Raw genomic sequence first — 12,291 nt, forward strand, 5'->3', positions numbered from 1 at the left:
ACCCCATCTCTACTAAAATACAAAAAATTAGCCAGGGCATGGCAGCATGCACCTGTAATCCCAGCTACTCAGAAGGCTGAAGCAGGAGAATCACTTGAACCCAGGAGGCAGAGGTTGCACTGAGCTGAGATTGCACCACTGCACTCCAGCCTGGGCAACGGAGCAAGACTCTGTCTCAAAAAAAAAAAAAAACCTACCAAACTGAATTCAGCAGCACATTAAAAGGATCACTCATCATGAGCAAGTGGGATTTATGCTTGCAATGCAAGGATGGTTTGACACACAGAAACTAATTAATGTAATACTGTATACCAAATTGACAGAACAAAGGACAAAAATCACATGGTCATTTCGATTGATGCAGGAAAAGCATCTGAAAATATTCGACACAATTTCATGATAAAAACTCACAATAAACTAGGAACAGAAATAAATTACCTCAAGATATTAAACAGCATAAATGAAAAGCCCAGCCAATATCATATTCAATGATTAAAAAACTGTGAACTTTCCCTCTAAGACCATGAACAAGTCAAGGATACCCACTCTTGACACTTTTATTCAACATAGAACTGAAAGTCCTAGCCACAGCAATTAGGTAAGGAAAACAAATAAACACATCAAAATTGGAAAAGAAGAAGTAAAATTATCTCTGTTCACAGGTAATAGGATCTTATATGTGCAAAACCCTAAAGATCACACACACACACACACATACACACTCACACACACCAGAAAACCATAAGAACCATTTTGCAGGATACAAAATCAGCATACAAAAATCAGTTGCATTTCTATACACTAATAATGAACAATCCAAAAATAAAATTAAGAAAATAATCCCATTTACAATAGCACTGAAAAAGAATAAAATACTTTGGAATAAATTTAACAAAGGAGGTAAAAGACCCTTATACTGAAAACTACACAACATTGCTAAGAGAAAATTTAAAAGACATAAATAAATGGAAAGACATTCTGTGTTCATGGATTAGAAGACTTAATAATATTATTAAAATGTCTATACTACCCAAGGCAATCTACAGATTCAATGCAATCCCTATTAAAATCCCAATGGTATTTTTTGCAGAAATAGAAAAAATATCCTAAAATTCATATGGAATCTCAAGGGATTTCAGATAGCCCAGACAATCTTGAGAAAGAAGTACAAAGCTAGAGGCCTCACACTTTCTGATTTCAAAATATATTACAAAGCTACAGTAATCAAAATAGCCTAGTACTGGCATAAAAACAGACACATAGACCAATGGAACAAAATAGAGAGCCCACAAATAAACCTTCATGTATATGTTCAAATGATCTTTGACAAGGATGTCAAAACCACTCAGTAAAGAAAGGACAGTCTCTTCAATAGATGGTGCTGGGAAAACTGGATATCCACATGCAAAAGAATGAAAAGCGACCCTTATCTCACAGCATATACAAAAATTAACTCATAATGGATTAAATACCTAAACATAAGACCTGAAAGTAAAACTCCTAAAAGAAAACATAGGGGGAAAAGTTTCATGACATTGAAATGGGCAACAATTTCTTGGATATGACAACAAAAGCACAAACAACAAAAGCAAAAATAGACAAACTAAAACTTCTAATAGAGTAAAAAGACAACTGAAAGAATGAGAGAAAATGTCTGCAAACCATATATGAGATAAAGAGTTAACATACAGAACATACAGAGAACCCCCATAATTCAATAACAAAACAAATAACTCAATTTTTTAAATGGACAAAAGACTTGAATAGACATTTTTCCAAAGAAGATACACAAATGGCCAAGCATATGAGAAGATACTCAACATCACTAATCATCACGAAAATAAAACTCGAAACCACCATGAGGTATCATCTCATATCCTTTAAAATGGCCAATATCAAAAAAAAAAAAGAAAAGAAAGAAAAGAATGACAAATGTTGGTGAAGATATGAAGAACTGAACCCTTGTGCACTGTTGGTGAGACTGTAAAATGGTGCAGGCACTATGAAAACAGTACAGTCATCCCTCAGTATCCATAAGGAATCAGTTTCTGTACACCCCTTAAATATACCAAAATCCATAAATGTTCAAGTTCTTTATATAAAAGTCATAGTATTTGCATATACCGACATGCTCCATCTTGTACACCTTAAAATCATCTCTAGATTATTTATAATATCAAATACAATGTAAATACTATGTAAATAGTTGTTATACCATAATTTAATTTTGTATTATTTTTATTGTTATATTTTTATTTTTATTGGGTTTTAATTATTTTTTATCTGCAGTTGGTTTAATCCAAGGATGCAGAATCCACAGATACAGAGGGCTGAGTATATGGAGGTTCTCCAAAAATTAAAAATGAAACTACCATATGATCCAGCAATCCCACTTCTGGGTATATTTTCAAAAGAATGAGAAAAAAGATATCAGAGAATACCCATGTCCATTGCAGCATTACTCACCATAGCCAAGAGGTGGAAGCAACCTAAACGTCTATCAATGGATGAATGGATAAATAAAATGCGGTATATATGTCCAATGGAATATTATTCAGCCTTAAAAAAGAATAAAATCCTGACATACACTACAACATGGATGAACCTTGAGGACATTATGCTAAGTGAAATAAGCCAAATGCAAAAACAAATATGGCATAACTCAGTGTATATGTGGTATCTACAGTAATCAAACTCATACGAATGGAAAGTAGACTGGTGGTATCAAGGACTGCGGTCAGGTAGAGGGGAGATGTCAAGTTGTGTGTTCAATGAGTATAGAGTTTCAGTCGTGCAATATGAAAAAGTTCCAGAGACCTGCTGTACAACAACGTACATCAGCTAATACTGTATTATACACTTTCAAATTGTGATGAGGGTAATCTTACGTGGTTTTTACAACAATGGAAAAAAAGTCTCTAAAACAACCATGTTAGGAAACACTATGCTGCACAATATTGCACACTGCCACATAAGTTCTCTAGAAATAGGAGCTAAATGAATAAATCATAACAGCATCTTTCTAATTTCCTATATAAAAGAGTAGGCTTAATTTAATTCAAGTGTCTTGAATCTGAGACAGACAGCTAGATGAACAAACAAAAAATAATGTAAAAATTTCAGAAATTATTAAAAATGTATAAACTTACCCATCTTTTAACATTTTATTAGATATTTGCACTTGAGAATTCTTCTTGGGATTCAGATAAAAGCTTTCCTTCTATCTACAAATATAAACTGAATCCATCATGGAGAAAATCATCAGCATTCTAAAATGTCCTTGGTATTTGCCAACAGGACAATAAGTGAACCATTTTCCCATCTGTGTTCACTGCTGGGAACCTTAATAATACATCTAAAACAACTCCATATCTGGCAGAATCTTACTTAACCTATTTAAGATTGAAATTCACTTAAAAATTCTATACTCAAGATTTATTTTCAGTTTGACATGATCAAAATGACACACCTCCCATCATGAGTATAAGACATAGTTGTGTTATATATCTACAATTAGGTGTCCAAGTACCCTGTTTACCTAAAAGAAAAAAAAAAAGCAATAAACACACATACAAAAGCAATCTGCATCTATTTTCATATGCTTAGAAGTGAACTAATAATACATATAATTGCAATGATCAGACACAATGCAGTTTACAAAAAAGCCTGAATCCTACTTTCCATTTTTATTAGTTTATAAAAAGACTTTGTAAACATACCAAATTATTTCAGATCCTGAACCCAGAAACCCAGGCTAATTTGCAAAGCATCTTACCAAACACACAAAACCCAACCATGATTAAACCCCAAGGGCTTGTATATAGAATAATGTCTAAGATAACAGGGGGAATGAGCTTCAGTAGTACTATGAGAGAATAAGAATAAAGCAAGAAACATGAATTCAAAGTCCTATGAAGTCAGCTACTAACAAGAACCTGTAAGAAGTCAACAAATTTAGGTACCACCGTTTGGGACCTCTCTATCTCATCCCAGTTAACTATACCATCAAAGGGTATAACCCGTTAGAACAAATTTTGGTCTAAGAGGTGTTTCCTATAAAAGTGTTTGGCGTTACTCAGTTTTTTTAACCTCAAATGTATTATTTAAGAACAAAAAACAACCTCAAACACTGATATGGTCAAATGTTTAAAGAAATAAAACATAAAAGTGACCAAACCAGCTGAGGATTCTAACATCTTCCTAATTCCACCGGGGTAAGCCTTAGCCACCCTCCAATAGTCTCAAGGAATCTTTCGAGGCTTTGTCTCCTTTTCTGTACTCTGCATTCATTTTCTCTGTTCTGGTCTATGAAAGTCCACGAATCTGTGCTTCTAGGCCTCACTCTGCCAAGTATTTCTAGGCTGACATCAAGGTTTGAATTCTCAGCTTAGCTTTCCAATTTGGCTCTGATCTTCAATTCAGCCTTTCAGATCTTTCTTGGCTTTATGCTACTGGTCATTCCTACCTATTTCAGTGTCTACCGGGGCTTCTGGAGCCTCTGCCTGAATCCTGTATCCAAGTTCCCTAGTTGTCTAGGAAAAAAAAGTTCAAACAAATAAAACGCTTATGCATTATTCTGTGAAAGTGTTGAAGCAAAACCTACTCCAGACTTTGATTAACAATTTAATATTCCTTTTGAGTGAACAGTGGTTAGAGCAGGGTCACCTGCATGGCACAACTCTACAAAGTACCACTGACATTGTATTTTATAAAATGTGTATTTCAAGGGGCTGTTGTTCCTATAGAATACAATATAAATGATGTCCTTAATTTTTTGCCATGTTATGCTTTCAGGTAAAACCACACTTAACTGAAGTCATTATGAAGTTTCCAAAGCTTTGGTTTCTTAATTTCAAAACTAATACTACAGGGGGTGGAGCCAAGATGGCCAAATAGGAACAGCTCCAGTCTACAGCTCCCAGTGTGAGCGACGCAGATGAATGATTTCTGCATTTCCAACTGAGGTACAAGGTTCATCTCACTGGGGATTGTCAGACAGTGGGTGCAGGACAGTGGGTGCAGTGCACCGAGCGTGACCCGAAGCACGGTGACGCATCGCATCACCCAGGAAGTGCAAGGGGTCAGGGAATTCCCTTTCCTAGCCAAGAAAAGGGGTGACAGATGGAACCTAGAAAATTGGGTCACTCCCACCCTAACACTGCGCTTTTCCAACGGTCTTAGCAAACGGCACACCAGGAGATTATATCCCGTGCTTGAGGGCTCCGAGGGTCCTACGACCACAGAGCCTCACTCATTGCTAGCACAGCAGTCTGAGATCAAACTGCAAGGTGGCAGCGAGGCTTGAGGAGGGGCGCCCGCCATTGCCAAGGCTTGAGTAGGTAAACAAAGCAGATGGGAAGCTCCAACTGGGTGGAGCCCACCACAGCTCAAGGAGGCCTGCCTGCCTCTGTAGACTCCACCTCTGGGGGCAGGACATAGCCAAAGAAAAGGCAGCAAAAACCTCTGCAGACTTAAATGTCCCTGTCTGACAGCTTTGAAGAGAGCAGTGGTTCTCCCAGCACGCAGCTTGAGATCTGAGAACGGGCAGACTGCCTTCTCAAGAGGGTCCCTGACCCCCAAGTAGCCTAACTGGGAGGCACCCCCCAGTAGGGGCGAACTGACACCTCACACAGCCAGGTACTCCTCTGAGACAAAACTTCCAGAGGAACAATCAGGCAGCAGCATTTGTGGTTCACCACTACCCGCTGTTCTGCAGCTACCGCTGCTGATACCCAGGCAAACAGGGTCTGGAGTGGACCTCCAGCAAACTCCAACAGACCTGCAGCTGAGGGTCCTGACTGTTAGAAGGAAAACTAACAAACACAAAGGACATCCACACCAAAACCCCATCTGTATATCACCATCATCAAAGACCAAAGGTAGATAAAAACCACAAAGATGGGGAAAAAACAGAGCAGAAAAATTGGAAACCCTAAAAATCAGAGCACCTCTCCTCCTCCAAAGGAACGCAGCTCCTCACCAGCAATGGAACAAAGCTGGACAGAGAATGACTTTCACGAGTTGCGAGAAGAAGGCTTCAGACGATCAAACTACTCCGAGCTAAAGAAGGAAGTTCGAACCCATGGCAAAGAAGTTAAAAACCTTGAAAAAAGATTAGACGAATGGCTAACTAGAATAATCAATGCAGAGAAGTCCTTAAAGGACCTGATGGAGCTGAAAACTATGGCACGAGAACTACGGGACAAATGCACAAGCCTCAGTAGCCGACTCAATCAACTGGAAGAAAGGGTATCAGTGATGGAAGATCAAATGAATGAGATGAAGTGAGAAGAGAAGTTTAGAGAAAAAAGAATAAAAAGATCAAAGCCTCCAAAAAATATGGGACTACGTGAAAAGACCAAATCTACGTCTGACTGGTATACCTGAGAGTGAGGGGGAGGATGGAACCAAGTTGGAAAACACTCTGCAGGATACTACCCAGGAGAACTTCCCCAGTCTAGCAAGGCAGGCCAACATTCAGATTCAGGAAATACAGAGAACACCACAAACATACTCCTCGAGAAGAACAACTCCAAGACACATAATTGTCAGATTCACCAAAGTTGAAATGAAGGAAAAAATGTTAAGGGCAGCCAGAGAGAAAGGTCGGGTTACCCACAGAGGGAAGTCCATCAGACTAACAGCTGATCTCTCAGCAGAAACTCTACAAGCCAGAAGAGAGTGGGGGCCAATATTCAACAATCTTAAAGAAAAGAATTTTCAACCCAGAATTTCATATCCAGACAAACTAAGCTTCATAAGTGAAGGAGAAATAAAATACTTTACAGAAAAGCAAATGCTGAGAGATTTTGTCACCACCAGGCCTGCCCTAAAAGAGCTCCTGAAGGAAGCAATAAACATGGAAAGGAACAACCGGTACCAGCCACTGCAAAAACATTCCAAATTGTAAAGACCATCGATGCTAGGAAGAAATTGCATCAACTAACAAGCAAAATAACCAGCTAACATCATAATGACAGGATAAAATTCACACATAACAATATTAACCTTAAATGTAAATGGGCTAAATGCTCCAATTAAAACACACAGACTGGCAAATTGGATAAAGAGTCAAGACCCATCAGTGTGCTGTATTCAGGAAACCCATCTCATGTGCAGAGACACACATAGGCTCAAAATAAAGGGATGGAGGAAGATCTACCAAGCAAATGGAAAACAAAAAAAGGCAGGGGTTGCAATCCTAGTCTCGGATAAAACAGACTTTAAACCAACAAAGATCAAAAGAGACAAAAAAGGCCATTACATAATGGTAAAGGTATCAATTCAAAAAGAAGAGCTAACTATCCTAAATATATATGCACCCAATACAGGAGTACCCAGATTCATAAAGCAAGTTCTTAGTGACCTACAAAGAGACTTAGATTCCCACACAATAATAATGGGAGACTTTAACACCCCACTGTCAACATTAGACAGATCAATAAGACAGAAAGTTAACAAGGATATCCAGGAATTGAATTCAGCTCTGCACCAAGCGGACCTAATATAAATCTACAGAACTCTCCACCCCAAATCAACACAATATACATTCTTTTCAGCACCACACGACACCTATTCCAAAATTGACCACATAGTTGGAAGTAAAGCACTCCTCAGCAAATGTAAAAGAACAGAAATTATAACTGTCTCTCAGACCACAGTGCAATCAAACTAGAACTCAGGATTCAGAAACTCATTCAAAACTGCTCAACTACATGGAAACTGAACAACCTGCTCCTGAAGGACTACTGGGTACATAACGAAATGAAGGCAGAAATAAAGATGTTCTTTGAAACCAATGAGAACAAAGACACAACATACCAGAATCTCTGGGACACATTCAAAGCAGTGTGTAGAGGGAAATTTATAGCGCTAAATGCCCACATGAGAATGCAGCAAAGATCTAAAATTGACACCCTAACATCACAATTAAAAGAACTACAGAAGCAAGAGCAAACACATTCAAAAGCTACCAGAAGGCAAGAAATAACTAAGATCAGAGCAGCAGAGCAGAACTGAAGGAGAGAGACACAAAAAACCCTTCAAAAAAAATCAATGAATCCAGGAGCTGGTTTTTTGAAAAGATCAACAAAACTGATAGACCGCTAGCAAGACTAATGAAGAAGAAAAGAGAGAAGAATCAAATACACACAATAAAAAATGATAAAGGGGATATCACCACCGATCCCACAGAAATAAAAACTACCATCAGAGAATACTATAAACACCTCTACATAAATAAACTAGAAAATCTAGAAGAAATAGATAAATTCCTCAACACGTAGACTCTCCTAAGACTAAACCAGGAAGAAGTTGAATCTCTGAATAGACCAATAACAGGCTCTGAAATTGAGGCAATAATTAATAGCTTACCAACCAAAAAACAATCCAGGACAAGATGGATTCACAGCCGAATTCTACCAGAGGTACAAGGAGGAGCTGGTACCATTCCTTCTGAAACTATTCCAATCAATAGGAAAAGAGGGAATCCTCCCTAACTCATTTTATGAGGCCAGCATCATCCTGATATCAAAGCCTGGCAGAGACACAACAAAAAAAGAGACTTTTAGACCAATATCCCTGATGAACATTGATGCAAAAATCCTCAATAAAATACTGGCAAACCAAATCCAGCAGCACATCAAAAAGCTTATCCACCATGATCAAGTGGGCTTCATCCCTGGGATACAAGGCTGGCTCAACATACGTAAATCAATAAACGTAATCCAGCATATAAACAGAACCAACGACCAAAACCACATGATCATCTCAATAGATGCAGAAAAGGCCTTTGACAAATTTCAAAAACCCTTCATGCTAAAAACTCTCAACAAATTAGGTATTGATGGGATGTATCTCAAAATAATAAGAGCTATCTATGACAAACCCACAGCCAATATCATACTGAATGGGCAAAAACTGGAAGCATTCCCTTTGAAAACTGGCACAAGACAGGGATGCCCTCTCTCACCACTCCTATTCAACATAGTGTTGGAAGTTCTGGCCAGGGCAATCAGGCAAGAGAAGGAAATAAAGGATATTCAATCAGGAAAAGAGGAAGTCAAATTGTCCCTGTTTGCAGATGACATGATTGTATATCTAGAAAACCCCATTGTCTCAGCCCAAAATCTCCTTAAGCTGATAGGCAACTTCAGCAAAGTCTCAGGATACAAAATCAATGTGCAAAAATCACAAGTATTCTTATACACCAAGAACAGACAAACAGAGAGCCAAATCATGAGTGAACTCCCATTCACAACTGCTTCAAAGAGAATAAAATACCTAGGAATCCAACTTACAAGGGATGTGAAGGACCTCTTCAAGGAGAACTACAAACCACTGCTCAATGAAATAAAAGAGGATACAAACAAATGGAAGAACATTCCATGCTCATGGGTAGGAAGAATCAATATTGTGAAAATGGCCATACTGCCCAAGGTAATTTATAGATTCAATGCCACCCCATCAAGCTACCAATGACTTTCTTCACAGAATTGGAAAAAACTACTTTAAAGTTCCTATGGAACCAAAAAAGAGCCCACATTGCCAAGTCAATCCTAAGTGAAAAGAACAAAGCTGGAGGCATCACGCTACCTGACTTCAAACTATACTACAAGGCTACAGTAACCAAAACAGCATGGTACTGGTACCAAAACAGAGATATAGACCAATGGAACAGAACAGAGCCCTCAGAAATAATGCCGCATATCTATAAGTATCTGATCTTTGACAAATGCAACAAAAACAAGAAATGGGGAAAGGATTCCCTATTTAATAAATGGTGCTGGAAAAACTGGCTAGCCATATGTAGAAAGCTGAAACTGGATCCCTTCCTTACACCTTATACAAAAATTAATTCAAGATGGATTAAAGACTTAAATGTTAGACCTAAAACCACAAAAACCCTAGAAGAAAACCTAGGCAATACCATTTAGGACATGGGCATGGGCAAGGACTTCATGTCTAAAACACCAAAAGCAATGGCAACAAAAGCCAAAATTGACAAATGGGATCTAATTAAACTAAAGAGCTTCTGCACAGCAAAACAAACTACCATCAGAGTGAACAGGCAACCTACAGAATGGGAGAAAATTTTTGCAATCTACTCATCTGACAAAGGGCTAATATCCAGAATCTACAGTGAACTCAAACAAATTTACAAGACAAAAACAAACAACCCCATCAACAAGTGGGCGAAGGATATGAATAGACACTTCTCAAAAGAAGACATTTATGCAGCCAAAAGACACATGAAAAAATGCTCACCATCACTGGCCATCAGAGAAATGCAAATCAAAACCACAATGAGATACCATCTCACATCAGTTAGAATGGCGATGATTAAAAAGTCAGGAAACAACAGGTGCTGGAGGGGATGTGAAGAAATACGAACACTTTTACACTGTTGGTGGGACTGTAAACTAGTTCAACCATTGTGGAAGTCAGTGTGGGGATTCCTCAGGGATCTAGAACTAGAAATACCATTTGACCCAGCAATCCCATTACTGGGTATATACCCAGAGGATTATAAAACATGCTGCTATAAAGACACATGCACACGTATGTTTACTGCGGCACTATTCACAATAGCAAAGACTTGGAACCAACCCAAATGTCCAACAATGATAGACTGGATTAACAAAATGTGGCATATATACACCATGGAATACTATGCAGCCATAAAAAATGATGAGTTCATGTCCTTTGTAGGGACATGGATGAAGCTGGAAACCATCATTCTCAGCAAAGTACTGCAAGGACAAAAAAACCAAACACCACATGTTCTTACTCATCGACAAAAGAACACATCGACACAAGAAGGGGAACATCACACACCGGGGCCTGTTGTGGGGTGGGGGGAGCGGGGAGGGATAGCATTAGGAGATATACCTAATGTTAAATGACGAGTTAATGGGTGCAGCACACCAACATGGCACATGTATATATATGTAACAAACCTGCACGTTGTGCACATGTACCCTAAAACTTAAAGTATAATAAAAAAAACTAATATTACATAATTCCTAGTAAGCATCATAAAGTGAAATAAGATCAGAGAATCTTCCTCCTTATTATCTATCAAAAAAAACAAAAAAGAGTTTTGAAATACAGCAAAAAAAAAAAATTCATGAGCAGAAACTTTAGGAAAGGGCACAACTTCAAGCCAGAATGTTGTAGCAAAGAAAAAACAGATTTTTAGTAAAGCTAGGTATGAGTCCTAATCTTACCCCCAATGGTGAAGGACAAAATCCTGAGAATTCTTAATAATACTCAACTATTCCAAGAGAAGGAAGTGAACCTGGAGGGAAATAGTGAAGAACTATACAGTGAACTGTCCTTTCTCTTTCTCTCTGCTCTATGCAGATTAAATATATTTAATTATTTTTTAAATATTATATTTTAAATATAATTAAATATATTTAATATGGAAGATTAAAACATATTCAGAGGGTATTCTCCCAACATGAAAGGAACAAAAGACCTTTAAACTGCTTTCTTTAAAAAAAAATTACTTGTAGTCAAAATGCAACCACAGAAAAAAGTTACTTAAAGAACTAATAGGTGCAGCACACAAACATGGCACATGTATACATATGTAACAAACCTGCATGTTGTGCACATGTACCCTAAAACTTAAAGTATAATAATAATAAAAAAATTTAAAAATGACAGCACATAAAAAAAAAAAAAGAACTAAGGAATGGCTGGGCGTGGTGGCTCACGCATGTAATCCCAGCACTTTGGGAGGTCCAGGCGGGCAGATCATGAGGTCAGGAGATCGAGAACATCCTGGCTAAGACAATAAAACCCCATCTCTACTAAAAAATACAAAAAAATTAGCCAGGTGTGGTGGCAGGCACCTGTGGTCCCAGCTACTCAGGAGGCCTGAGGCAGGAGAATGGCGTGAACCCAGGAGGAGGAGCTTGCAGTGAGCCAAGATCGCGCCACTGCACTCCAGCCTGGGAAACAGAGCGGGACTCCGTCTCAAGAAATAAAAAAAAAAAAAAAGAACTAAGGAATAAAGCCTGTAAAATTGTGGTGGCAAGCTCTGAATCTATTTAAGTGCAGAAGCAATGCTTTTTAAGAAGAGGGAATTATGGTTACAGAACAGAATATACAGAATATAAATATCATAGACCTTGATAATGTTCAAAGAACAAAACGAAGACAAATCAGAAGGGCAAGGGAGCTGAGATGGAAATAAACATATGAAGTTAATTTTCTCATCTTTCACAGGTAGGAATAAGTCAATACTATCTAAAATGGAAACAAAGTTTTAAAATATAATGA

At 38.0% G+C, this 12,291-nt stretch overlaps 1 protein-coding gene across 2 annotated transcripts in view; it reads right to left on the reverse strand.

Annotated features, from left to right (window-relative positions):
* TXNDC16 (thioredoxin domain containing 16) overlaps positions 1-12,291 on the reverse strand; it is a 122,416-nt gene that overhangs the window by 67,360 nt on the left and 42,765 nt on the right. The gene's annotated exons all lie outside the window — the stretch shown is intronic.

The sequence above is a fragment of the Pan paniscus genome, chromosome 15, assembly GCF_029289425.2.
Source record: "Pan paniscus chromosome 15, NHGRI_mPanPan1-v2.0_pri, whole genome shotgun sequence".
Lineage (NCBI taxonomy): Eukaryota > Metazoa > Chordata > Mammalia > Primates > Hominidae > Pan > Pan paniscus.